Raw genomic sequence first — 24,693 nt, 5'->3', positions numbered from 1 at the left:
CAACATGTGATTATTTTCAAAGGTTTTTATTCTCTAAATGTAAGCCAAGTGAATTTAGAGAATAACTAAAAAGGAAAAAAAATTAGAGAGATAAATAAATAGAGAGAAACTTACTTTCCTAGATAAAGTGGCAAAAATTCACTTGCAGGGAACACAAGAAATACCTATTCTCCTCACAGGCATAAACTGGTGGAAAGGAGGGAAACAGAATTAGTAGAGCAGAAATACAGCTGGGAGACGTTTCAGTCTGTTTTCACCGAAGGAGAGGAAGTAGTCCAACTTCTTTAGTTTGGATAGAAATACCCATATGTTAAATACCCATATGCTTACCCATACGTAAGTGGGTAAATCCCATTTACTAAAGTGATTTCTGTAAAATAATCCAGAGTTATCTTTACAGATCTGTTGTTGATTTTAAGACTCTCTCAATATTATGTGCCAAACACTCTGAAGTGCTATCTCTTCTAGCAACCACATTCACAAATGTTAGCAATTCACTCAAAAAAACCCCCACAAAAACCCCACCCAAAAGCGAAGCAGCTGAAAAGATAAATTGTGCTTTGAAAGAAGAGGTTTCAAAACATAGCGAAATACTTTCCTTCATAAATCTCATAGAAGCTCTTTGATCACTTCTACTTTTCCAAACAAACTGCAGTGTCTTCTCCAGCACAGACCAGAAAGCAACCATCTCCTGTGGACCACTGCATTCCCATCTGAGCAGCTTTGCTGCATTCTGACTCAGCAGGAAATGACCATCGCACTAGATTTTTCCAGCTTGGGCTAAGCACAATGCAAAAAACCCGCCAAACCCCCAAACTGTTTCACTAATCTGACATTTGAATAGACTACGTTCAAAGTGCCAGCAGCTATCACATGTTCAACCTGTTTCATGCCACATTTCTGCTAACATTGGATGGGTTTTAACAGCGGACATTTCCCTGTCAACTCTAATCAATGCGAGACTTTGCACAAGAGTTACAGAATGTGACATACTGATCCGTGCTTGGTTTACGGTTGGCTGTATAAACCGCTATCAAAAATGCCTCCATTCTTTTCACAAAAATGTAGTTTTCAATGGGATAGGTAATAAGGTGATTTCTTAAATAACTGTGCATAGAAGAGAAACCCTGCAACATACACATCAAACATTTGTCTATTACTGCTTTGCAAGGGACTAATACAAAACAGAAGTATTTTTATCAGAAGGTATTGTTACAGTATTTAGAGCCCTTGACTGATCTATTTCAGTCCTCTACAATGACATCACAAAACACAGAAAAGCATAGTTTTTCATATTCAAAGAGGAGCTCATGAGTCTCTGATCATTTAGTATGAGAAGTCATGTAACATCAATGTGCCATCTTATATTAAAAAAAATTAACAGTTAATGTTCTTTTTTATTATTATTTCCTCCCCCTAGTAAGTAAGCAGGGATATTCTCCTTTAACCCAGGGTTCACTTTACTCAATATTGTAACTCTGGCTCTTAGGGTACTTTTCACATCCTTCGCACATGCATATTCAGTATCACCAGACTCCATCTCCTCTTAAAACAGTATCATTTGCAATACTTTTTTGTTAGTACAGTAACTCACATTGTGTGTCTGGAAGTAGTGGAAAATGGTATGAATAAACAGCGCATGCCTTACTGAAACCCTACCATCCTCAATAACTTTCTTTGTAGCTAGAGGCTACTACAATATTGATACGAATCTTAAAACTGACCATGATGTAGAGAAAAAAGTTGTGTTAGGCTTGTAGACAGAAGCAAAATCTCTTCCAATATTTCTTAAGATGGATTTTCCCCTCATATATAATTCATAAGCTATTTATAGAGCAATATGCTGAATGACTGCTTAATGTGACATATGGTTGTGAGTTGCTTTGTAGCTGTTTTAAGAATAATACTAATAAAGGACAAAGGATCTGATCTCTTAGTACCTGTCTTGAATTAAACAGACTATTAATTACACTAAATCAATAAGTAAAAAGAGATGGCTTGAAATTTGTATCTAATATGGTAACATTTGATTTTGGAAATATGCTAGTTAAACAGAATTTGTTCCTTTTAAAATTATTTTTGTTTCACAATCGGCTTACTTGGGCTGTTTTAGCATTTTCTCTTGCACTGTTTTCTCACTACCAATGGCTTTTCCCTTATGAGTCTGAAACAAAGATAAGATCTACTCTAATAAGAATATATTTCACAATAGAACTCGCGACTTTACTATTATTTTAGAGAAAGGTTAGACAGTCTCCTCTTTGGTAGCAAGTGTGGGTTTTGGCAGCTTTCTCAAGTAAGACCAGGTTCTGCTTTAGTGCTTGTGTCCTTTAAAAGCTCTTCAAAGAATTTAACACACTGTAGGACAGGACTTGAAAAGATTCAAAATGATAAACAAGTAAAAAGCTTCCCAGTGTTTCTTAAGATAGACAAAACTGTGTAAAGATATAACCTATAGGTACATGTAGCATTTATCTTTAAATTAGGCATTATGAAAGGCCGGTATGGTTTTGTATTAGGTTTCAGAATACATGAAGATAACACCATAGAAGTCTACCTCTTTGTTTTGCTCAAAATTGTATGCTTGAATATAAGTAATTAAAATAAAACCAGAAGTACAAGCAACTAACTTTCTTTTTCAGTAAAAATGACTGTTGTTCTAGAGGATATTAAGTGACATACACAAAATGTAAGATCCCTAAAATGTGACAGAATTATTTTTCTTTGGACATGTTTTCTGTGTTATACAATTTGGGAGGGACCAGGTGAGACAAGATTACAGAAAATTAATCTTTATTACATCATTCAGTGAGAAATTCCTCTTCACACAGGGGAATAATTTTAATGCATTATAATAAGTTCCAATTAACCTTCAAAATAAGATTTAAACAGAAAGTGTTACATTACCTTTGTCCTAACGGAGCCGAAAGCAACCCCAGAACAAACTAGAAATGAAGCTGTACTTCTTGCTTTTTCTATTGTCATTAAGAGCAATCCACCCAATACTTAAGTATATTTAACTTGGTTCATTCTGTTTCAGACATTTTTGAGGGCATGTATAAAGATTTTACTGTATTGTCTCTTTTATCTCAACAGGTTAGTGCAAACAGAAAATAAAAAGGGTGGAGGATTATACAGGATAATGAAGCATATGCACTGTTTACATAGGTTTGGTAACAAGGTTTTCTGCTTGTTAAACTGCTCAGAATTTGCATGTTATCATGTGCGGAAAGGAAAATAGTAAAACGCAACTGCAATTACTTCAGTCACAGAATGTTTGAAAACTGTATGTCAAAATAATACAAATCCAATACAGATTTCCACTTACAAACAACTTTTCCAGACCTGGTCTTCCACCAGTTTATAATTTTTGAAAAGCTGGCATCTGCAATCTAATCTAGCTGATGTTGCAGAGGGTCCCAATATCTTGAAAAGGGAGGGGTCTGAGTAAACAATACTTTAACCTGGATATATTAAACTGTAATTTTAGTGTTTAATTTGGTTCACTTAAAGCACACATCTAAAATAGTTAGTGGTGGGATCAAAATTATTTTTATTTTGGCAACATAGCTAATAGCTGGCATACATCCCCTCCTCACCTGACATCTTATGTGTGACTAGAATTGCAATGATGTAACGAAGAAAAATTTTGTTTAAAAAGCCCACTGATGTATTTAAAACAGTAAACACCCCCCCACTCCCCCAGTGTTATGAAAAGTGTATCAGTGGATCTTGTTGACATGCACTAAAGCTAAGTTGTATGTCTTCAACTGCATTCAGGGGAATGACCCCAACAGACGAGTGTCAATGAGGAGACATTAACTTTGACTGTAACATGTCCTGCTCTCTTACAAAACATTTGCAAGAAAAAGTCCATTTGGCCTGATTTATACACATGGGAAATAATTTTAGAAACGTACAAAAATTGCTTTTAAATGCATTTTTTTTCCAAGGACATGTTACTATTACTCTGCACCAAACAGCCTTATTTTTAACTAACTTTCAGAAGTCTTTTTCTTTGGCAATGAAAGTTCCCTCAAATAATAAAAAAGAAAAATACTTGTTAGGCCTTTATACTAACTATAAGCAAGTTACAATCTATGACCTCTATGGGCTTGAGCAGATACTGAAGAAAATTACCTGTTAGTTTTTATTTTTTTTATTTGAGTGCTTCTGCTGAAAATGAACCAGCATCACAGTAACTCTACAAGAAGCATCACAGCAACTCTGCTTCCATCTAGCAGGGCTTCACGGTTGCACGGCTGCTGCATGCAAGCCAACTACAAAAATACAAAGACCAGTTACTGCATGCACACTCACCACTCTGGAGGTAGGTACGTGAAACAAAATTCCATATATTTAACAAGTGGATGAAAGGAGTTAAGTTAATTTGTGTCAAATTATATGCACAGCTTTTATTTTATGGCATTAAGGAACATAGGAACCCCCTCAAACAAGAGCAGCTTTATTAATCTGGAGGCGTGTGCTGGTTCTGGCTGGGGTAATTTTCTTCATAGTCACTAGTATGGGGCTGTGCTTTGGGTTTGTGCTGAAAACAGTGTTGATAACACAGGGGTGTTGTAGTTACTGCTGATCCTGCTCCTCACCCACCCCACCAGCGAGTAGGCTGGGAGAGCACAAGATGCTGGAAGGGGACACGGCTGGCACAGCTGACACCACCGGACAAAAGGGATATCCCATGTTATATGATGTCATGCTCAGCATATAAAGCTGGGGGAAGAAGAAGGAAGGGGTGACGTTTGGAGTGATGGCGTTTGTTTTCCCAAGTCCCCGTTACACGTGATGGAGCCCTGCTGCCCTGCGGATGGCTGAGCACCTGCCCGCCCATGGGAAGCACTGAATTAATTCCTTGCTTTGCTTTGCTTGTGTGTGCAGCTTTTGCTTTACTTGTTAAACTGTCCTTGTCTCAACCCATGAGCTGTCTCACTTTTACCCTTCCGATTCTCTCCCCCATCCCACTGTGGGGGGAATGAGCAAGCGGCTGCATGGGGCCTAGTTGCTGGCCAGGGTTAAACCACAACAAGGTGTCTCGGTAACTAGTGTGAGTGATCTGGCACTGTCAGGGCTCCATGAAGTACACCACTAGTCCCAGGATCACTGGAGTGTTCTGCTGGTGAGATTTACTGAACTCAGATTAATGCTTATAAAGGACTTAAACTTCAGGGAGACTGATAGGAAATTGCTCTGCTTTTAACACGTTATTTAGCAGTGAAATGTGGTATTTTTTACCCATCATGAACTGTCAGTGGAAGAGTTTAAGTGCTACTGGATGGAGTACTTCAAGCAAAGAACAGAATCCTCATGGTCTGAGACTCTATATACAGCAATAACACAGAAACTACTACACTCTGTAAGGAACCACTGGTATGACTGCTTTCCCAAGAGAAATCCTCTCCATTGCTAGTCTCAATGTCTCCTTGAGAGTTAGCTTTGAAGAGGTAGCCCTCGCCAGACCTCAGACTTTGGGTCAAATTTTCCTCAGTGGGCAAAAGAAAAATTGGTTGTACTTACTATGAATATATCATCCCATCCTACACTATTCCTAAAGTACAGCGGAATCTGCTGAGGATGAACTGAAATATGACATTCTCTGGGTATTTCTGAAGGCACCATGGTCACCAGGGGTTGCCCTGAGGCTAGGGCTACTTCTAGGAGCGCGTTTAGGCCTGGAGTGCCCTTTGGACTGGATAAGAGAGGCAGAAGGAAGCAGTTTGTCCATAGCACATATCAAAAATACAGTTAAGAATGCAGCATAACTCCCTCACATGTGTTTCTGATAGAAATATGCCGCCACAATGGCAGCTAATCCGGTCAAGTCTAAAACTGATCAATACAAACCTGCAAAGCAGTTGGAAAATATGTTTCAGCAAGGGTTCGCCTAACTCTATTTTGGGACAAGGACAACCTGGACTCTCCAAACTTTCCATCATCCCGAAGAGTTACACTGGTCAAGTCTCACAAACTCAGTGGAGGGTATGAAATTGTCCTTGCTTTGAGCAGAGCTACAGCATTTTGATGTCATTTATAAATACAATAGTTGAAAGATTAAACTAAATCAAAATGTTTGAAGTGTGCTCGTTGCACATATTTAAAATACGAAATCCAGGAGAGGAAAGCACCGCTTCAGAAATTTTGGAAGTAATCAAGACATGTTCAGAAACACAGCTTGTATATTAAACTAATTAGAAACAAAGGGACAAACAACCACTACAGAAGAGATAGCAAGAACACAAAATGGAATTCTAAAGGTTTAAAAAGCAATACAGTCCACAGAGAGTCATTACACTTGCCTATTTACCTGGTTTAGTGTAAGTTAATAACTGAGACCAGGTATTAGTATTTTCTTAACTGGCAATAATGAATGGGGATTTTAGTTTTTGCAACGTGTAGTACAAGGCTAGAAAAACTAGAAAATAGAGCCCTAACAAGTTCTGAATGTTCACTTAATGTAATATAAATCCCAACATCACACAGCAGCTTTTCAGTGAGTATTCCCAAGGATATCAGGTTTTCCATACAGTATCACAAATGAGCAGCTTGGCTGAGGCTTGTGGAATAAAGCAGGAAATTAAAAACATTTCTTGCCTCCTACTAATTAAGAAAAGATTTTTAATAAAACAGAAACACAACCAAGAACATCTTAAAATACCAAATGTTTTAAATGATAGTTTTCTTTAAAATATTTTAAATAATGAATCTCCTCTATTCTGCTTTCACTCAAGCCAGTGAATAGGAGGCCTCTGAATGTTCTACAACGTAAGCCTCTTTTCCAAAAAGGGTTACTAGAAAAATGCATTAGTAAGTGACCTTATTTACTAGACATTAGGGGATAACACGTATTTCACTGTCTTCATTTCCAGTGTGCTGAATGCATACAATTTGCAAAGAACTAGGAAAAAAAACCCTATAGAAATGTAGTATCTATTAGGGAGCTAAGAACCATTAGTTTTTATTTGTGCTATTACTTTTCCATGGAAAGCTCCATGTTTGAAGGACTGGTAAAGCATACTGCTGTTTGTTAGCCTACTAGACCACAGTTTATAAAGTTACAAGTATTGCACTAATAATCAGTGCAAAAGGCAGCATAGCATCTACTGTGAATCTGACTTTTTCACATCTCTGCAAGCAGAACACATAATTTGCAGCGAGTTAAGATATACCTTTTTCCTTGGGCTTGGCTCCTTGACAGAAGGAGCTCTCTGTGAAATTGAGTAAAATCCAGTTCTAGTGTCTTCTCCAGAGTCAAATGATTACAGTACTGCTTGAGGACTTCGGAGCTCTTATTTGTCCTTCTCTGATTCTGGAGGGCTCTCCGAGAAAGTGCACCCTAAGAAAGTGCTGAAGGGCATTTCCCATTAATTGTGGTGGATATATTTTGCAACCGTGAGTACACCTACACTTTAAACGGCATTGCAGTGTGGATATAACTGAGCCAGACCTGGTATGGGAAGCAACCTAGCTGTACATGTAGCTCTGGATGGGCTACGTTAATCTGCTTCACAGGAGATTCAGCCTAACTTATGTACCATTTTCCACTCCACCTTCCTGTGCTAACACGCTCAGGTTTGTCTACAACCTGTGCTAATTTATCTTACTTATCTGTAAGCCATCACTGTACGGTGTTAAGCTACAGAAGACTGCATTTTGAAATGTGGTGGGAGATATCCTAGAAGACAGTAAAAGTCTGACCTTTCATTCTCAAAGTTTCCAGACTTTGATATGCCTCCGTTTGAACCGGGTATCTCAGAGGATCAGTAGCCATGGAAAATGGAGACTTTCATCTCAACTTACTCAAAACTATACGCAAATCTTGCTATTCACATCATGTCTGGCTCTGTTCCTCCACACAGATGCCTTCTAAAGTTCTGTCATGCCCATTAATGTCTTGAGTGTTTGAAGCAACAAAGCTTCCACTAGAAGGCTTGAGAAACTTTAATTGTCATGATGTTTCCCCTGAGAGACTCCTGTTTCTGAATGGCCTTCACAGAACACTGCTATATGGACAGATCATGAGACAAAGGTGGATTGAGGGAGAAGCAGTTGCCCCAACAGTGAATTTTATGTTAAGCGTATTCACCAGACCAAATGACTGCTGCAAAAAGCCAATCACACATCACACAGCCAAGGCCACAGTTTTATATACCAGATCAAGTCAAATGACCAAACTGTAAGCGTGGAATTCAAACAGAACTTTCCAGATCGCAGATTCGTGGAACATGCTAACAGTTATGGCTTTAAAGAAACAAACAAAAAATTCTAAATACACACCTAAGATCGACTGATGATGACAAAGCTGCTTTCTTGTACCAAATGCAGTGCATGTATTCAGATAAACGACAGCTATCTGCGTAGTCGCACACTGAATGAGAGTATCTGGGAAAGGACAGCCAGAACATGCCTAACCCTTGGTGAAATTCTTTTGGCTGAATGATTCAGACTGAAATTTCTGATTTACTTCAGCTAGTAGTGGCAATTTTGCTTTCTTAATAAGACATTCCTTTTCTACAGCAAAAGGTGATAGAATATCACGCTATCTATGCCCAGACCTCTAGCTTTCAATGATCCCATTCAACTGCATAAAATACAAAGCTCTGTACAACATTTTCAGTGATGCAGTTTATGGTACAGCATAGCAATCAAAGTATTCTTCACTTTTAGGTCAGAGTGGTTAAAAGCCTTTTGAGTAGCAAAATGATAACAGGGCATATTGATAATTCATTAGACAAAGGTACTGTTAAACTAGATCCTCTTGTGTAAATCAAGAGTGATTCAACCAAACAATATGCAACACTTGCAAATACAATGTGAACAAATCACATCGGCTTTTGTCTTAAAAAAGCCCTTTGTTTGGGAAAAAAAGTATTCTTCCTGTTGCTTTCCTTATGGTAGCCAGTAGTTCTAAAGATGTGTTAAGAAAAACTTAACTTGAGGGATTAGTTCACAATCTTACTGAGTTCAGCTTGAAAAATGACAGCAGGAATTAAATCCTGGATGCAAACATTTTTTTAGGATGTACATGCAAACCTTTTTCAGGCAAAATTCCTATATATTGGGGTAATATGGAAAAAGCTGGTAGAATTAAGCACTAGAAGAAAACTGTATGCTTTTTTTTTGGTTTCTGTTTCATGGAACAAAAACCTTTTTGATATTCCTAAAATTTGTTACTGCCTCATTTATTCAGTTCCTAAATCTGTCACCCCTGCTAAGGCAAAAGGCAGACTGAATTGACTAAGAGACTAACACAACCAAACATTAATCTCTCCTTGGCTCTGTTACTGGGAAAAAAATTATTTTTTTAATTGCCACATTATTAAATCTTGGAAAAAACTGTGCTTCATAATATATAACTCCAACCAGGGAACATCATCAGTAAAGAGCTATGATGGCATCCAGTAATTCATAAAAACTGCAGGATACTGCTCCCGACCCAAAAAGATAAACTTCTTTTAATACTGTGGATTGTGCAGAAGGGAGCAGACAAGATCTCAAGGACACCGTTTATGAATACACAATCTGTGGCAGCCCCACTGGCAGGATATCAAGTCTGAAGGACTTACTGATCGAACGTTATGTGAATGAAGTATCTGATACCACGTCTGTGTGAGTGTATCATGTCCAAAAGAGATACTACAGCCTCAGATGTGTCTCATACTCTGTGACCATACCAGTGGGAACCACTGGCTTATTACACTCATGGTTCTGAAAGAACTTTAGATCCCACTCACCATCAATAAGAATCCGTGTGGTACGATAACTTAGTTACTCAGAAAAGGAAACTAAAGCACTATGCATTGTAATTATCTTTAAAGACATCGCAGCAACACTTTAGTAACGACATCACTAAGCACTAGATCTAAGTGGAACAAAAAAGGGTCTTCAAAGTAAATGCCCGCTACCTTTTCTATACTCTGCAGTAAATCTTACCCTTGCTTATAGCTGTGCAAAGCCACTGAGCTCAATTCCATTCAGTTACTGATGCTGCATGAGTGTAACTGAGCACGTAATACAATTTACAAGATTGCTATGTCAGAGTCTTGGGATCCTTACAGAAGAGAGTTGAATCAGAGAAAAATAGGGCAGCAGTATGATGAATCAAACAGGTTTATGTATAGAGTGGAGAGAAGGAGGAAAGTACAAGTGAAGAAAATTTAGGAAAACCAGTTTGGAAATTCGCATGCCAAGGAACACGGCAGAAAGCAGGCACAGGGCGAGAAGGTTTGAACGTAATAAAACCAAGTTTGAGTTGATACACAAGGCAAAATTGTGGTGAGTTACAGAGAGGCAGAATTATATGGTTGACCAAAGATGGACAAAAAAAAGATACAAGGGGTTTAGGTAAGGGGAAGGGAAGCAACAGAAGTGTCAAGTCAGCCAGGAATGAGTAGGTCACAGATTAAATGTTACAGGTTACAGGAGTCAGAGTAAGAAAGTATTAAGGCATAAGCAGAGGTGGAAGGTTAAGAAAATTTTGTGTATTATACAAGAATAGACTATAAGAAAAATTGGTACTAATCTGAATATGCAAAGAAAGGGAGAGATGAGGTATAGCTTCTGTTGCCCACTACGCTAATGGGAATGAACATGATAAATAGTAACATAATGACAAAGCAGGAGAGGGTAGGAACAAAATATGGAATTCATTTTGATACTGCAAATACCAGTAAAATAGCTACAGTGAAATGTTAAGAGAACCAGCTAAAGCAAAATTCAGGAGAAAACTGTTTTATTTTGTTGTATAACCAAATTCTCTCACTATCAAGAGCAATCACAGTAGCTATAAAACAAAACAAAACAAAAAAAAACGCAACAGGAGAGACTGGGGAGGGAGGAGAGTGATGCAGGGAAGAGATGCATTCACAACATTTACTCTCTTGAGTTATCAGACCACCAACATGACAAATGGCTTAGTTCTTTTAACAGGAAATTCTGTTAAGGGTAAAGGCTGGACAAGGAGCAGGTGAGTGGGTTCATAGCAGATCATTTAGTGTTTTTAAACTTTCTCAGACAACAAGCAAACCAATAAGCACAACTCTTGATCTGCAGTAAAGCTGACAGATGTGCATGATTCTGAGAAACATGCCTTCATTCTATATGTACAGCAGCATTACAGTAGAGATGAATGAGAGACATTATTTGTGGCTCCAGCCTCACACAATCAGCCCCAGACAGAGAAGAACATGACAGGATGAAGTCTGCAAATTGAGGAGTTCAGTCTGGGCACTGTATTTTTAAGTGGATATATACTCCTCATTGTTTGTGATTGATCCTGTCTCAGTCAACAACTGAGATGACATTTCAATCCCAGCTCCCTGAAGTTCAGAGGTCTACAGACTTCTGATCAAAAAGATCCACTGAATGGAATTTTTTCAAGGGCAAGACTATTTAGCACATGGTCAAAATAACCCCTCTTCGGAAAATAAAACTAACTTGTACGCTCTGAAAATGCTTCAGGGTTTGGGTTTTTTTTTTCTTTCTGGGTGACTCAAATTTTTAAAAAAGAAAACAAAAAACTCTATTCCTTACCTGTGAGGACATTGGTAGTTGGAACAACTGAAGACAAAAATGTAAGATCTAAGAAAGGACCATAAAACTACAGAAATCTTACCTCCCATGCAGTGGAGATCATGTAACATACACCACTAATGCCTGCATTCAAGTGACAGAATCACTGAATAATTTAGATTGGAAGGAATCTCTGGAGGTCACCTGGTTGAAACCTCACCTCCTGAAAAGTCTAAAGACCGATATTGCAACACTGTGTACCAACAGCTTACCAGAGGTCAACAGGAGTTCTTACAGAATGGGAAGGTGTTGATCTCGCTGCAACTCATGTACTCGCAAGCACCAAGGTGTTTCTAACCAAACAGCCTGTCCAGCCTTCACAATGGAGACACGTTCCTTGCAATGACATGGTGGACAAGGGATGCCAGCTATCCAGTCCTCATCCTACCTTCTGCTTGCTTTTTAGGCTGGCAATTATGTACTACAGCTGGATGTGCCTTTCTGTTGTCTTTAGGCACTAACAGCAAACAACCTCTTCTTATTGTCCTGCCTCTGTGAGTCATCAGGATTTACTCACTGATCTGTCTCCTGAAGTGGGTGTCCTGAGAAGCTGCATGTAGATAAGTCCTTTTATCCTGATGTCCTAATCTGGGTGCCATCAACAGCCATTCTTATAGTCCTTCTCCCATCGTTACTATGGTGCTTCCACACCCATACAATATCGTTCACACCCATCAAGGTTCCCACTGCAATTCTCAACAAAAGTAGTCAGGTCTGAAGTTACAGTTGCTCAGGGTCTTGTCCCTTTCAGTTTTGAATGTCTCCAGTGATGATGGGAGGTCAACAACCCCTCTGGGCACCTGTTCCAAAACCTGAGTCACAGTAAAGAATTCATTCATATCCCCCTTGGCTCTTTCACCGATTCAGAGGGCAGATCCAAGGCAAACTCTCATACCCTGCACACTGCTATCCCACACACGAAGCCAACACAAGATGATAAGGAAGGTCTTCAGAGCCACACAAGGGACAGCAAATTGAGTAGATTATATGAGACCTTTGACAGGCATTGACACCTAGCTCCTGTGGTCAGTACAGAGCACAGCGCTGCTCTGGAGAAACAATGCTAGCTTAACATACACCCTCAGCTTCCATAATCCCTAACTAAAAACATACCCTCTTGGAAATGCTGGTTACTACCGTAAGTTTTATGAAACTCTCCCCGAGTCTGTTTGGCAGATGACGTTTTACGCCTCACCTATAAGGTGTTGCCAGCTGGGTCATAGCTTGGGGTCTAGTCATGCCTGAGGGTGGCAATTTCCTCCCTACCTCTACCATGAGGCTGGCCATTAAGGGAGTGTCCTCAGTTTTAGCAAAGGCACTGAACACAATTTCCCGTGTGACTGTCTTCATCCATGGGCTTCTATTCATTACACATCCACAATGCTGTCAGTAAAACACTGAACACTGAAAGGAACATACAAACAAGACTGATTGATTACTTTTACTTGAATCATGCACCAACTGCATGATCAAATAAAGATAAATTTCGTATCTATATATTTTTACAAGAACGGTCATATTTTCAGACTATTTTCTTTGTAATTATTACTTTTTTATTATTCTGATTTTCAAAAGCAGGTCCAATGTATAGGGCGTTTTCCAAGAACAAATACAGAGGAGGGAGTGTGTTGCCTCACACACTATGCTTCAATATACATTACTGTATACTGGGGAAAATACAGAGATATGTGATACTTCAGGATAAAAGCTGAAATTGCAATTTTCACATTGAAAATGAGCACTACTATCTCCTCGTACAAGTAACCACATCAGGTAGAATACTGTTGCCAGTGACTGTTGTTCAACTGGAATAAAACAGTTAATGCAGAAGAAAAGTAGCTTGATATATTTCTTTGAACATTATATTGATAAATTAGTGTTTTCATCTACAAGTAGCATATGTGTACAATAATAATTAGCTAGATAGTTTTATCTGATGTTTGAAAAAAATATTCAGTCATAACTGTGCTCTACAATCAGTCCTCTAAAAGGATATTGAGGGAGGGAGAAAGAGTAACACACACATACACACAGACATTCCCTGCCTGTAAGCCCACTTCAGCCAGAGGACACAAGATCTCTGTATTTAAATGCTTATTCAAGACTGAAGAAAAGAAAGATTTAACAGAATGATCAGGGAGTTACTTAAATAAAAGAGAATCTCCCTTTAAACAATTTTAAGCTGGGACACAATGCCATTATCACAATGCCTTGTATTAATTATTATGTTAGCTCTTTCCGGCCTGTCACAATGATGAACAATAATGATTGCACAATGCGAGATATTCACCATTTAGCTAATTCACTCAGTCTAGGCAGAGGATCAAAGATGGCTCTGTGCTCTTCTATTCCGTAACAACAGCCCTTTTCTGTTCCAAATGTAACTAAGAGAAACTCTAAAACTGGTGTGACCTGTGCCTATCTTGCCTGTCATATCCCAGAGCCTAAAAGCCAGCTGCGGGAATGCAACGGCCACAGCTCTCAACCTCAGCCTTTCCAGGGCAGCTGGCACTGCGGAGAGGCAGCACAGAGATGTCCCACTTCAGTCCCCATCCTCTCAGACTCCACCAGGCTAAGGACCATCTCTGGTGCAGCAGTGCCATTTCTTTGCTTATGCGAAAGAAAAATTGGGAGGGAAAAAAAATGTTTCATGGATATCTGGAGCTGTGCACAGGAAGTGAGCTTTGTCCGTGTCCTCACTGGAACCAGCGGGTTTAAGGGAACAGACCCCCAGTCTTCACCCATTTCCTATCAACACAATTCCCTGTGGTTTCCTCATTGTAACTTTGCTCATCAGTGAATGTATGATGCCTGCTGTTTGCTGCCGGGCACACTGCATTTCTTTTTGCAGATGGGTGAATAACCCATTCACATGTCTGACTAGAGACCTTCTTTTGATGGAGATACGCAACTGGATTTGTGTGGGGCAGCTGCTCAGCATTTGTGTGCCAGTCTGAGTGGCCCAGTATGTCACAGTGGACAAATGACGTCATTTCTGGAGCAGGCTTCACAGGAATTGTGCCACTGCTTAGTGCCATGAATGCTGATGAAATTGCTTTCCTAAGATTTGTTTCTCCTCTCAGAACAATATGATCTTGCAATATATGGGTTCAGTTTGATTTTTTTTCTACAAGTCTTTCAGACTTTGCCTATTATCTGAGTACTCCACACTCCTTCAGTGTATTCTCTAGAAAATTTGATCTGAACATTGCAGTGTCTACTGGTAGTGCAGAGTTTGGTATTTTAATAGGCATACTTCCAGGACAGAAATTCATTCTCATCCACACGCCAGTCCAGAAATCCCACTCCTAATTCATATTTCTTCCCCAAAGACCTATATTTTCCATCTTTCCTACCGTAAAGAAACCAAAACAAACAACCCCCCCCAAAACCCAGCAAACCATTCCAATCCATTCTGACTCAAAACTGATGCCAACTAATATTAATCTCCTTCTCCAGAATTTTCTGACACACCCTACCTGCTGCACTTGTCAGTTTAGATCCCAAATGCTGCACAGCAAAGGCTGTATTGCATCTTGTCCATCAAAGATATTGTTAACATTTTAACAGCAAATAATGAATCTAACCCATCAGCTATGTACATTACTATAACACACACAGACACACTTGAATTTAAGTTGTATGCATATACAAATATCAAAGCAAATGTTGATTCAAATTGCCCCTTGTCAATACTCCAAATGTCCCAAGACAAATGCAATTCTTCAAACATGATCAAAAGAGCTCTGGGCCAGAAGTAATGGGGTAATATTAAACTTCACTTTTCAACACAGACAGTCGTGTGCTCATCACTGTATTTTTGTTGTTGTTGTTTCCTAGGAGTTATTTTTGTCATAACATTCTGTCATGCTTCTTTTTGCTCTTTATCAGTGCCTTGGTTAACATTGCTAGTGTGTGAGCAGCAAAATAAAACATACAGGGTAACTCTTTGAAACACCTTTTAAAAAATATCTGTGTTCCAGTGAGGCTGGCTTTTCTGTACTCACACAGACAAGATCATAAATGAAAAAAAAAAGGTGTGACAAAACTAAGCATAAGGACACAGCACTGCTATTGAAAGAGGTGGAGAGTGAAGCAGTAAAAAGGAGGAGGCATCAAATATGCAGCAGGATTGTTTGTTACAAGTTAATATTTTACAGTCAGTGGATAGATACTTCTTTTTTGGACACCTGCATAGAATTATGTGCACAACTGCTCTTTACTGATCATACTGTGTGAAATTGCTTCTTTTCCTTGAGCAACAGGCAAACAAAAGGTGACAGGGATGAACTTGTTTGTGCAGTAATTTACGGCACTGTATGGAGGCAGTTTCCGCACATGTATCCATGATGTTAATTTACACTCTTGGTCTCTCTGGCAAATATAAATATACATGCATATATTAGCATAATTTAAAATATTATAGCTCTCTTGAGAGGGTAGCATATATAAATGTATGTGTGCACACATACAGAAAACTACAGAAAAGCTGTTACCCTCTCAAGAGACCTACAGTTTCAAATACATGTACACACACTATATGAGCTATCTATATACATGACAAACAGCAAGCCAAGCACCATATTAATGTTATTAAACTGAAAACAAATTACAAGACTGGCACAACTGATGTTTCTTTTTATGAATAATTTTACGTTACTGAAACAGAAAAATAGGCAGACAACTTAATTTTTAACACGGAACAAAGCTCAGAAGGCTGTTCAACTTATTCGTAGCCACATCTGAATAACAAAACTGCATTAGAAAGAAGAAACTCAGAAAGTTTCTTTCTATGTGTTATTGTGACATGCCTCCCTCCTTCCTGTCCCAAAGCCAATGACATTTCTTACTTTTATAATAAGAGTATGTCAACATGTGTTACTGAAGCCTTACATTTACACTGATGAACACACTGAAAATTACCCTCAGTCCCTAAAATCCACACTTCTGCATGAAGCAAATGTTTGGGCCATGTTACAATAAATTCAAGAAAAGAAGCTTCATAATGCAGATGTTGCCAGATCCATAACCATAGCACGTTACTGTGGGACAAGCTATCTGGGGAGATAAAGGCAGGGAGATGCCACTGCACTCAAGGTTTCTCCATTCCAGAGTTATAAAATGCTTTAACTTGCCTGTCAGACAGCATAGACAGGTAAATTACAGAATGATCAAATTTAGAAGGGACCTCTGGAGATCATCTAGTCCAACCCCCTGCTCAAGCAGGTTCACCTGGAGTAAGTTGCACCAAGTCGCATCCAGGTGGGTTTTGAATGTCTCCAGAGCAGGAGCCTCCACAGCCTCTCTGGGCAGCCTGTTCAGTGCTCTGGCACCCTCAAAGTAAAGTAATTCTTCCTCACATTCAGATAAAACTTCTTCCGTTTCAGTTTGTGCCTGTTGCCCCTTGTCCTGTCACTGGCACCACTGAAAAGAGCCCGGCCCCACGCTCATGGCACTCACAATACTTGTAGACCTTGACAAGATCCCCTCTCAGTCTTCTGCAGGCTACAAAGGCCCAGCTCGCTCAGCCTTTCCTCCTAAGGAGGATGCTCCAGGTCCCTCATCATCTTCACAGCCCTCTGCTAGACCCTCCCCAGTAGTTCCCTGTCTCACACTGGGGAGCTCAGAACTGGACAGTCATGAAAGGGAGTTTCATTTATTCTTAAAAGAGAGATGACACAAGATTTACTGGAAATTTAGTTTGTTTGGAATTCTTGCAGGTTCCATCGATACGTAGTATTATTACTTTGTTTTTACATCACCTGCACACCATTAAATTTCAGTTTTGCCTTGCTCCTTCTAAGTCTTGTAAGAGCCGTTTCTCTATTTTCCCATCCAAGAAAGCATCTTTCTTCACATTCCTACTTGAACACATGTACAAGTATCTACATGCTTAAGGTCCACTGAAATTAGATGCATGCTTAAGTGTGACTCTATTGTCTTGAGAAGAAACTTCATATCCTAGGATATGATTTGCCAAAATACAACATGTAAAATAAAGATATAATGCCTGAGAAAACATTCTGGTGAGCTTCCAGGGACTTACCTGCCAGCTGCCAAGCTGGCTTACAGCTTTGGGCTTGATCTATTCATCTGTCCATCCATCCGTCACCAAAGCATCTGAATGTCTGATGACAAAACCAGATGATTCATTGTTGGTATGTTCTCTGTTCTCTCTTTGTCCTGTGGGAGACATGGTATTTTACGATTAAGGTGTTAACATTTCAGGCTGAGAGAAACTTACAGTATAAAGAGTGCAGTTTTTAGCTAGATACTTGTTTTCAATTTTAAAAAGACAGAGAGGGCCAGCAATGAAATTCGTCATTGTCAGATGATCTTTAAATAAGCAGGTACCCATGCCTATCTTCAAGCATAAAATACTACCGACTGGCCAATGAAGAATAACATAAGCTATACAGTCATAAGGTGCTCTTCCTTTTGGTCTTTTTAGATAGATCTCACAAGATCATATTTCATTTGCATTTACTTAACCATTATTCAAGGTGCCAGCCTTGAACTTAATAGCATAAATATCAAGGACTTATCTCAGAGACCTATAGGGAGGGTAAGACAACTTCAGGTCTGCCATGGAGATAGAAGTAATGAGAAATACATTAGAATATTGAAAAATGCAGACAGTGCTTTCACCTAACAACTTTGCTCAAGTGATATGAATAAAACGAGGAATTAACTAAAGAAAACAGCACTTCTCTTCAACATTGAAGTAACTTCTAGTTGCATTGTTATTGTATGAGATTGCTATAGAGAAAGGTACTATTCACATAAGCTGGGTAGCTAACTCACACTGTGAATGAAGCACGTAGATCAAAAATTCCCAGACATTTCTCCACTAATGCCTGCCAGAAGGGATCACCAAATAGGCATCTTTTAAAGGCTGGGCTGAGGACTAGGCTAATAAGTGTTTTCACCAGTGGACTTGAAGGAAATATAAAATAACTTCCAATAAATTGTATGGATTGCACAAAAAATTGGCAGAAAATTAAATAATTAAGAAGACAGCATTATTTGGCAAAGCAGGCTCATTCAAACAAAATGCACCTGAATACATCCAGATACCGACTCTGGAATTATCAAACCAGTCCTTGAGAATGGGGAACTATCCAATGGAAAACAAAAAATCTGAAAGAATATAGAATCATAGAATAGTTTGAGTTGGAAGGGACCTTTAAAGGTCATCTAGTCCACCTGCCCTGCAATGAGCAGGGACATACAGAAGTCACAGAAGACAAATCACTGAGTATGAGATTTTAGCGACATGGAATGGGTGAGGAAGGAAACACAGCTGGCTTTTACCTTTAAATGCCATTACCATTTACGCTTTGGTGAGAGTCAAACTAAGATATTTTTCACAGTTCTAATGTTCACATTCTATAAATTCTATAAAGGATAATAAACAAGTGGACAGTTTTGCACAGAAACAGAGAGATCAGTCACCAATAAATAAATTATTTAGGAGCTGAGTAAAACTCCTTCAAGTGAAGGCTTTAAAGAGCTCAGTCTGTTTAGTTTACCAGAGAATGAGAGGCAACTTGATTACAGGAATAAAGCATCAGGTACAAAAGTTCTCTTTGATTTAGTGGACACAGTAAAATGTCTGCAATATACCGAAAGCAAAGCCAAGTACTAAGGCATTACAAAAAATCAGCTTTCCATTGGATATATGTATTACAATACAGTTTTAGTCATTCAATCACACATCATTTTCTTCCACAGGAAGCTTCAATGGGTGTGCAGGATAGTCGGCAGTTATTTAGTGAATGCTGTGTGTTATTCTCATTGTTTTAATTTGTGGCCCCACAACTCACTCATTGTACCATTTAAACCCAGCACCAAACACAGCACCATTTCTTTGATTTTCATTTGGCTGTCACTTTAACAGCATTCGAGTATAATTCAGTGAACTGAAAAAGATGCAAGAAGATAAAAGCCCTCATTACACACACGTTACACAACACTCCACCTGGACAAAGGGCAATTCAAACACTACCCAAAATTTCTGCTGAAGGTGTTTATAAAATTCTAGTTGAATAAACTAAATATTTTCAATAGTGGTAGAAGCACTAGTAAGCCTTTTCAAGCTTTTTTGAGAGTTACCTGTAGGAATTGTTTAAAGAGTGAAGGGCCAGTATGAGCTTGAGGTTTGAGTAGGTTTGTTTCCACCACAGAAAACTGCTGTGGAAATACTCCAGGTCCCCCATCATGCATTAGGAGGCAAATGGCTTCTGCAGGTTCCTGGTAAACACCTGCAGGGCAGCTCCTCGGGGGTCAAACCATACTTTCACATAAAGCTATTCCACAGTAAAAGCTTCAAGGTCAGATGCTTTTTCAGGCAGACTCTGATCAGGTCACTGCTTGTGAGTCACCAAGGGGGGAATATTTCCTTTCTGTTCACAGGAGCACATCTCCTGCCTGAGATTTACAGACTGGCTATCCATCTATCATCTGAAACAGGAATTTTCTTTCTTTGCCATGAACTGCCTGCCGAGATGAGCTCCCCTGCCCGGAACACCACCTGCCCTGAAACTATAATGGAAAGGTTTGGGTTTCCTGAATAAGACCTTTTGCCACAGATATTGCCGCTGAAGTCTAGAAGGCTTACAAAAGGGGGCCTAAAAGAAGCCTTCAGCCTCTAACTGGGCCACCCACTGGGAGGAACTGGAGTAGTCTAGTATCTACACATTTTCCTGGCTGGGGCTCCACCAGCCTGTCCTAATTCCAGTCCCATCTCAACCTGACTCCTCATACCAGTCCCAGGTAACTCTCTCACCATGCCCCTTGATTCCAGGGCTACTTCTCCATCACAGGCTGCACATCAGACCCCACCTCGTTCCCCACTGCAGCCCCATATGCTTCAGGTTTTTTCAGGATTTGCTACAGCTGTTCTCAAATCCAGATTGTCACACCCTTTTCCTCCTACCAGGCTGCCATTTCTTCTAATAACTTGGGCAATTCCTAATTGAAGCAGGAAGCTGAGAGATAAGACAGTCCACCCGCTCCTCTCCCCCCATCCCCAATTTCTGAACACCGTGGCACCGGCAGTAGTAATCTTTATAGATGCTACTTTCAAAACGTAATACATCTCTATAAAACTCTTGTGAACCTGAGCCTTTCAGAGAACCACAGCTTTGTTACACTTTGGCTACGTTTCCTGGAAATGACAAGAGACATCAGGTAAACCCTTAATGACTACCAAATCTCTGTTCAACACCTTGGAGATGATGGAGCATCTTAGGTTTTCACAGTACCTGAACTAAACTTAAATTGCCACTGTGTAATTTAAACTTTTACTGAATATTTGTGTAGATCTTGCCTGGAGAGTTAATGAAAGACTTCTGTCTGGGGAGTTAATAAAGACTTCCATCCATTTGGAAATTTACCAAAGTTAAGCCCTCACAGGAACATCCCCTCATTTCAAAATAATTTATCTGTAAGCCACCATCAGATCCAAAAAACTGGATTCATCTGTCGATAATGAAAAAGACAAAATGGGAAAAGGAAAGGTATGCTTTAACTATGACATTTATTACGCCTAAAATTGCTGTGCTGCATCATCTCTGCAGGAAAACCAAGCTGAATGAAACCACAAAGGACTGGGTTTAAAAATTGCAGCATTATAGTAGGTTAAATGCCACACATCTTGTACTCCTTTATGTGTCTCTGCAAATGAATTTGAAACCTAAGGTACATTTCCAGGAAGCCTGAGTTCTTTGGAGTTTACCACAGCACTCTCACACTTGCAAAAGCTTTCTTTATAGTAGAAAGTCACAATTATCACTATGTTACACTACTCTAAGGTACACATCTGCCAATACTATATTACTGTCAGAACAGTAGTTTATATTGAATAGGGAGCGCTTCAGCACACAGCACGTTGCAAAGGCCACAAGAGAATTTCCTGAGCTTTGCTCTCCAAGGATCCCTAAAACTCCTTAGCAACCTTGCTGGAAGAACTGAAATCACAGCCTCTAGACAGCAGGTGTTAAGTGTCCCTGTATACTTGAAATAGCTGCTGGCTACAGAAAGCACACATACATCTCCAGAAAAAAAAAACCAAACATTTAACAGAGTCATCAAACCTAGGATATAGACAAACATGTTAAACTCAGACTGATAAAGCAAGTTAAATACTTGCAGGCACACTCCTGCAGTGGCCTTGTATCACTGTACAGAGTGCACAGCCTTAAAGGCTGCTCTCATGACAATTTAAGAACAGGCTTCCCATAAACCCAGTCTGGATTGAGGAGCATCAGAAAAGTGTGAAATGACAGTCTGAGAGACTGTGATCCAAGTGCTGGAACTGTTTAGACTAGACCATTAGAAGCCCTTATACATGTCAAGTTATATTATGGGACATATTATCTACAGTGAGCTATCGCGTTCTTTCCTGCTACTGCCTCAACTACTGTGGTGTTTCTTCCTCTGATAAACTTCATCAAGTACAGTTTGCAATTGCTCCACAAGGAACAATTTCAGGACTGAAATGTCACATGGCAACATAACCATAAATATCTGGCCTATCCCTTTAGCTTTTAGGGCAAGATTGTATTGAGTTCTGATGTCTCTCATTCTCTGCCATGCAGAGGGAATATATTCTTAAGGGAATAGAAATCCCCAGGTCTTTATTATACACAGCTGACCTTTTATTTCCTGCTAGGTGCATTCAATTTCAGATAGGCCAGAGTATGGTCTTGAAATTATATTTTCCCCCATGCTAAACTAATCTGAGGTCTCCATTTTTTCACATTTAATAAACTCAAGAGTGTGCTTTTCAGTGTTGCATGAAAAAGAGAGGTCATTCAGAAGGTTAACTTTTTCAACGAAACAACTATTGTGACACTTCCAAAAAGCAAAGGACAAACATTTACAAACACTATGCAAACCACTGAAATCAACCTAAATAAGACATGCCACTATTTTTTTTGTTTCTAACAAACCAGATCTGAATTCCACTCTATTGCTATATTACTCATTGAAATTTTAGATTGCGGAATTATTAACCTCGATTAACCCTCATCTAAAACTTAATTTCAGTTGTACATCTCTTGCAAGAGAAGCCTGTCTCCATTTTATATGTTGCTTGTATTCATGATTGCTGAAAAGAGCTGTATCTTCTCTTTCCACCCCATAAACATTTTCACATCGTTTACTTAAACGATAGTGGTAGCTCCACTTTTCATTTAACAGTCACTATTTTTATATAGCTTTCGAACTTCTTACAGTCAATACTTAGCCTTTCGGTTCTGATATCCTGCTATTACTGTATGTACTGTATGTCCTGTATACCCTATATACTGTATGTGTTTTAAATCTCAAATAATCTGATACTCGTATTACATATTACTTAAAATTTCAATTCTTGCCCACCCACTCAATGATAGCCACACTCCCCTCATCTCACATACTATTTCCCCCCTCCCTTTTTTTCCCCCCTCTTGTTCATATCCAAGAAGATTCGCATCTAGAGGATCCTGCTGGCTGCAAACATGTCACAGTACAATTTTGCCTTGGCCCATCGACCAGTTTATTTCCTAAATCACTCAGCAACGAACCGTAATGGCTGCTCCTCAGGACCTCATCATGCAATGTCAGCCGTTCTGTTATCATGGGGAAGTTGCTCTGAATTTTAAAGTTCTGCTGAAATGCACGGTTATTCACACAGCCACTGCAATTCAGATGTTATTCACACAGCCACTACAAGCATCGCTCGGGTAGTTCCCCTGCTAATGACCTTCCCATCGACCCTCCGACATGTCTCAAGAGTAAGGGTGGCTAATTCTTGGCTGGCTAATTCTTGGCTGAGCCCGGTTGCCCGAGGTGAGCAGGCGTTGACCATCTCTACCATCTTACCTCGGCTCCAGCTTCTCATGAGCCAGGCTGACTGGCAGCTACAGGCTCATGTCACGTAAAACCTTTCGGTACACTTGCTCCTAAAAACAAGCAGTAATTTCTTCATCACTCTTCAACCCTGACCTCTTGCATTTATTTATTTATTTGTTTCAACTAAGAAGCGCGCTTGAAAGCTATCATCCTATTCAACATTACTTTATAAAGCTGAAGAAATTAAACTTTGGAACCCCAACATCTCCACGGGGCGGGGGGCATGGAAATCTTTATAACAACACAATAAAATTCTTAGGACCGAGGGTAACCACAGGGGCCGGGGGGGGGGAGCGCCGGGGGAAGGCCGAGCCCACCGGTTGCCGCCCAGGCGCGGAGCCCGCCCGCTCGCTCCCCACCGCCGCCGCCCGGACAGCGGGCAGAGCGGCCGGGCCCAGCGCCGCCAACAGCGGGGCTCCGCCGGCGGAGCCACCCCCGTGCCCCCGGCGCTGCCGGGGCGAAGTCGGCAAGGGCCCGGCTGGGGCGTACCTGCTCCCCACTTTCCATCAGTTACCACAGAGGCGGGCGGAGGGACGGAAGCGCCCCCCGAGCCCCCGCCGCCGCCGCCCGGGAGCCTATCCCGCAGCCGTCACGCGGCGGCAGGTCCCCCAGCCCCACCGCCTGCCACCTGAGGGTGGCCGCGGCCGCACGCCGACCGCCCAGCCGCGGCCGCCGGGAGCCCCTCGCTCCCTACCTGTCTGGGGAGCTGCAGGCGGGCGGCGTGTCTTCGGGAAAGGGAGCCTCGTCCCCTCAGCCCCGGCGCGGCGGCGGGCAGCCGGCTTTGTTACTACTCGGAAGAGCCGCGGATCAGCGCCGTCGCTATAGAAACTGGCTGCGCCTCGAAGCGACACCGGCGAGTGGCGGGAGGGAGGCGGGAGCCGGGAGGAGGTGCGGGGTGAGCAGGGAGCCGTTCATTCAGGAGCGTCCCGGCCTCTTCCTCCGCCGCCGCCTGCAGCCAGCCCCCGGCACCGCCCAGCCCGGCGGGTGGGAAGGCGCCTGCCCGCCCTCACCTAACCCGCTCCCCCGGGCCCGGACGGGGCCCTTGCCCTCAGGGCAGCGCCGCGCAGCCGCCTCCTCAAGAGATTTCCCCCCCAAACACACACAGGGGTACATAAGCTCACACTCGCCCCCTGCCTCGCCCGCTCCGAGAGCCGACCCCGGGGCAGCGAGGACCCTGTGTGCCCACAGTGTGACCCAGCGAGTGCCCACACC

The 24,693-nt window shown here is 40.8% G+C and overlaps 1 protein-coding gene across 2 annotated transcripts in view; it reads right to left on the bottom strand.

Moving 5' to 3' along the window:
• Nucleotides 1-24,405, bottom strand: part of RNF182 (ring finger protein 182) — a 31,729-nt gene extending 7,324 nt beyond the window's left edge. Inside the window, exons 1-3 of one of the 2 annotated variants that reach the window (XR_008821111.1) lie at nucleotides 24,176-24,405; nucleotides 17,630-17,766; nucleotides 4,117-4,280 (exon numbers count right to left, since the gene is read on the bottom strand). The gene's annotated coding sequence lies outside the window, so the exon portion shown is untranslated. Of the gene's footprint in view, nucleotides 1-4,116; nucleotides 4,281-17,629; nucleotides 17,767-24,175 lie in introns of those variants that run through there. The other variant, XM_056333864.1, reaches the window with a different exon arrangement.
• Between the last annotated feature and the right edge of the window lie 288 nt (nucleotides 24,406-24,693).

Source organism: Falco biarmicus, chromosome 3 (genome assembly GCF_023638135.1).
Source record: "Falco biarmicus isolate bFalBia1 chromosome 3, bFalBia1.pri, whole genome shotgun sequence".
NCBI lineage: Eukaryota > Metazoa > Chordata > Aves > Falconiformes > Falconidae > Falco > Falco biarmicus.
Note: the sequence above shows the minus strand (reverse complement) of the source record. Positions and strands in the feature narration are given on the sequence as shown.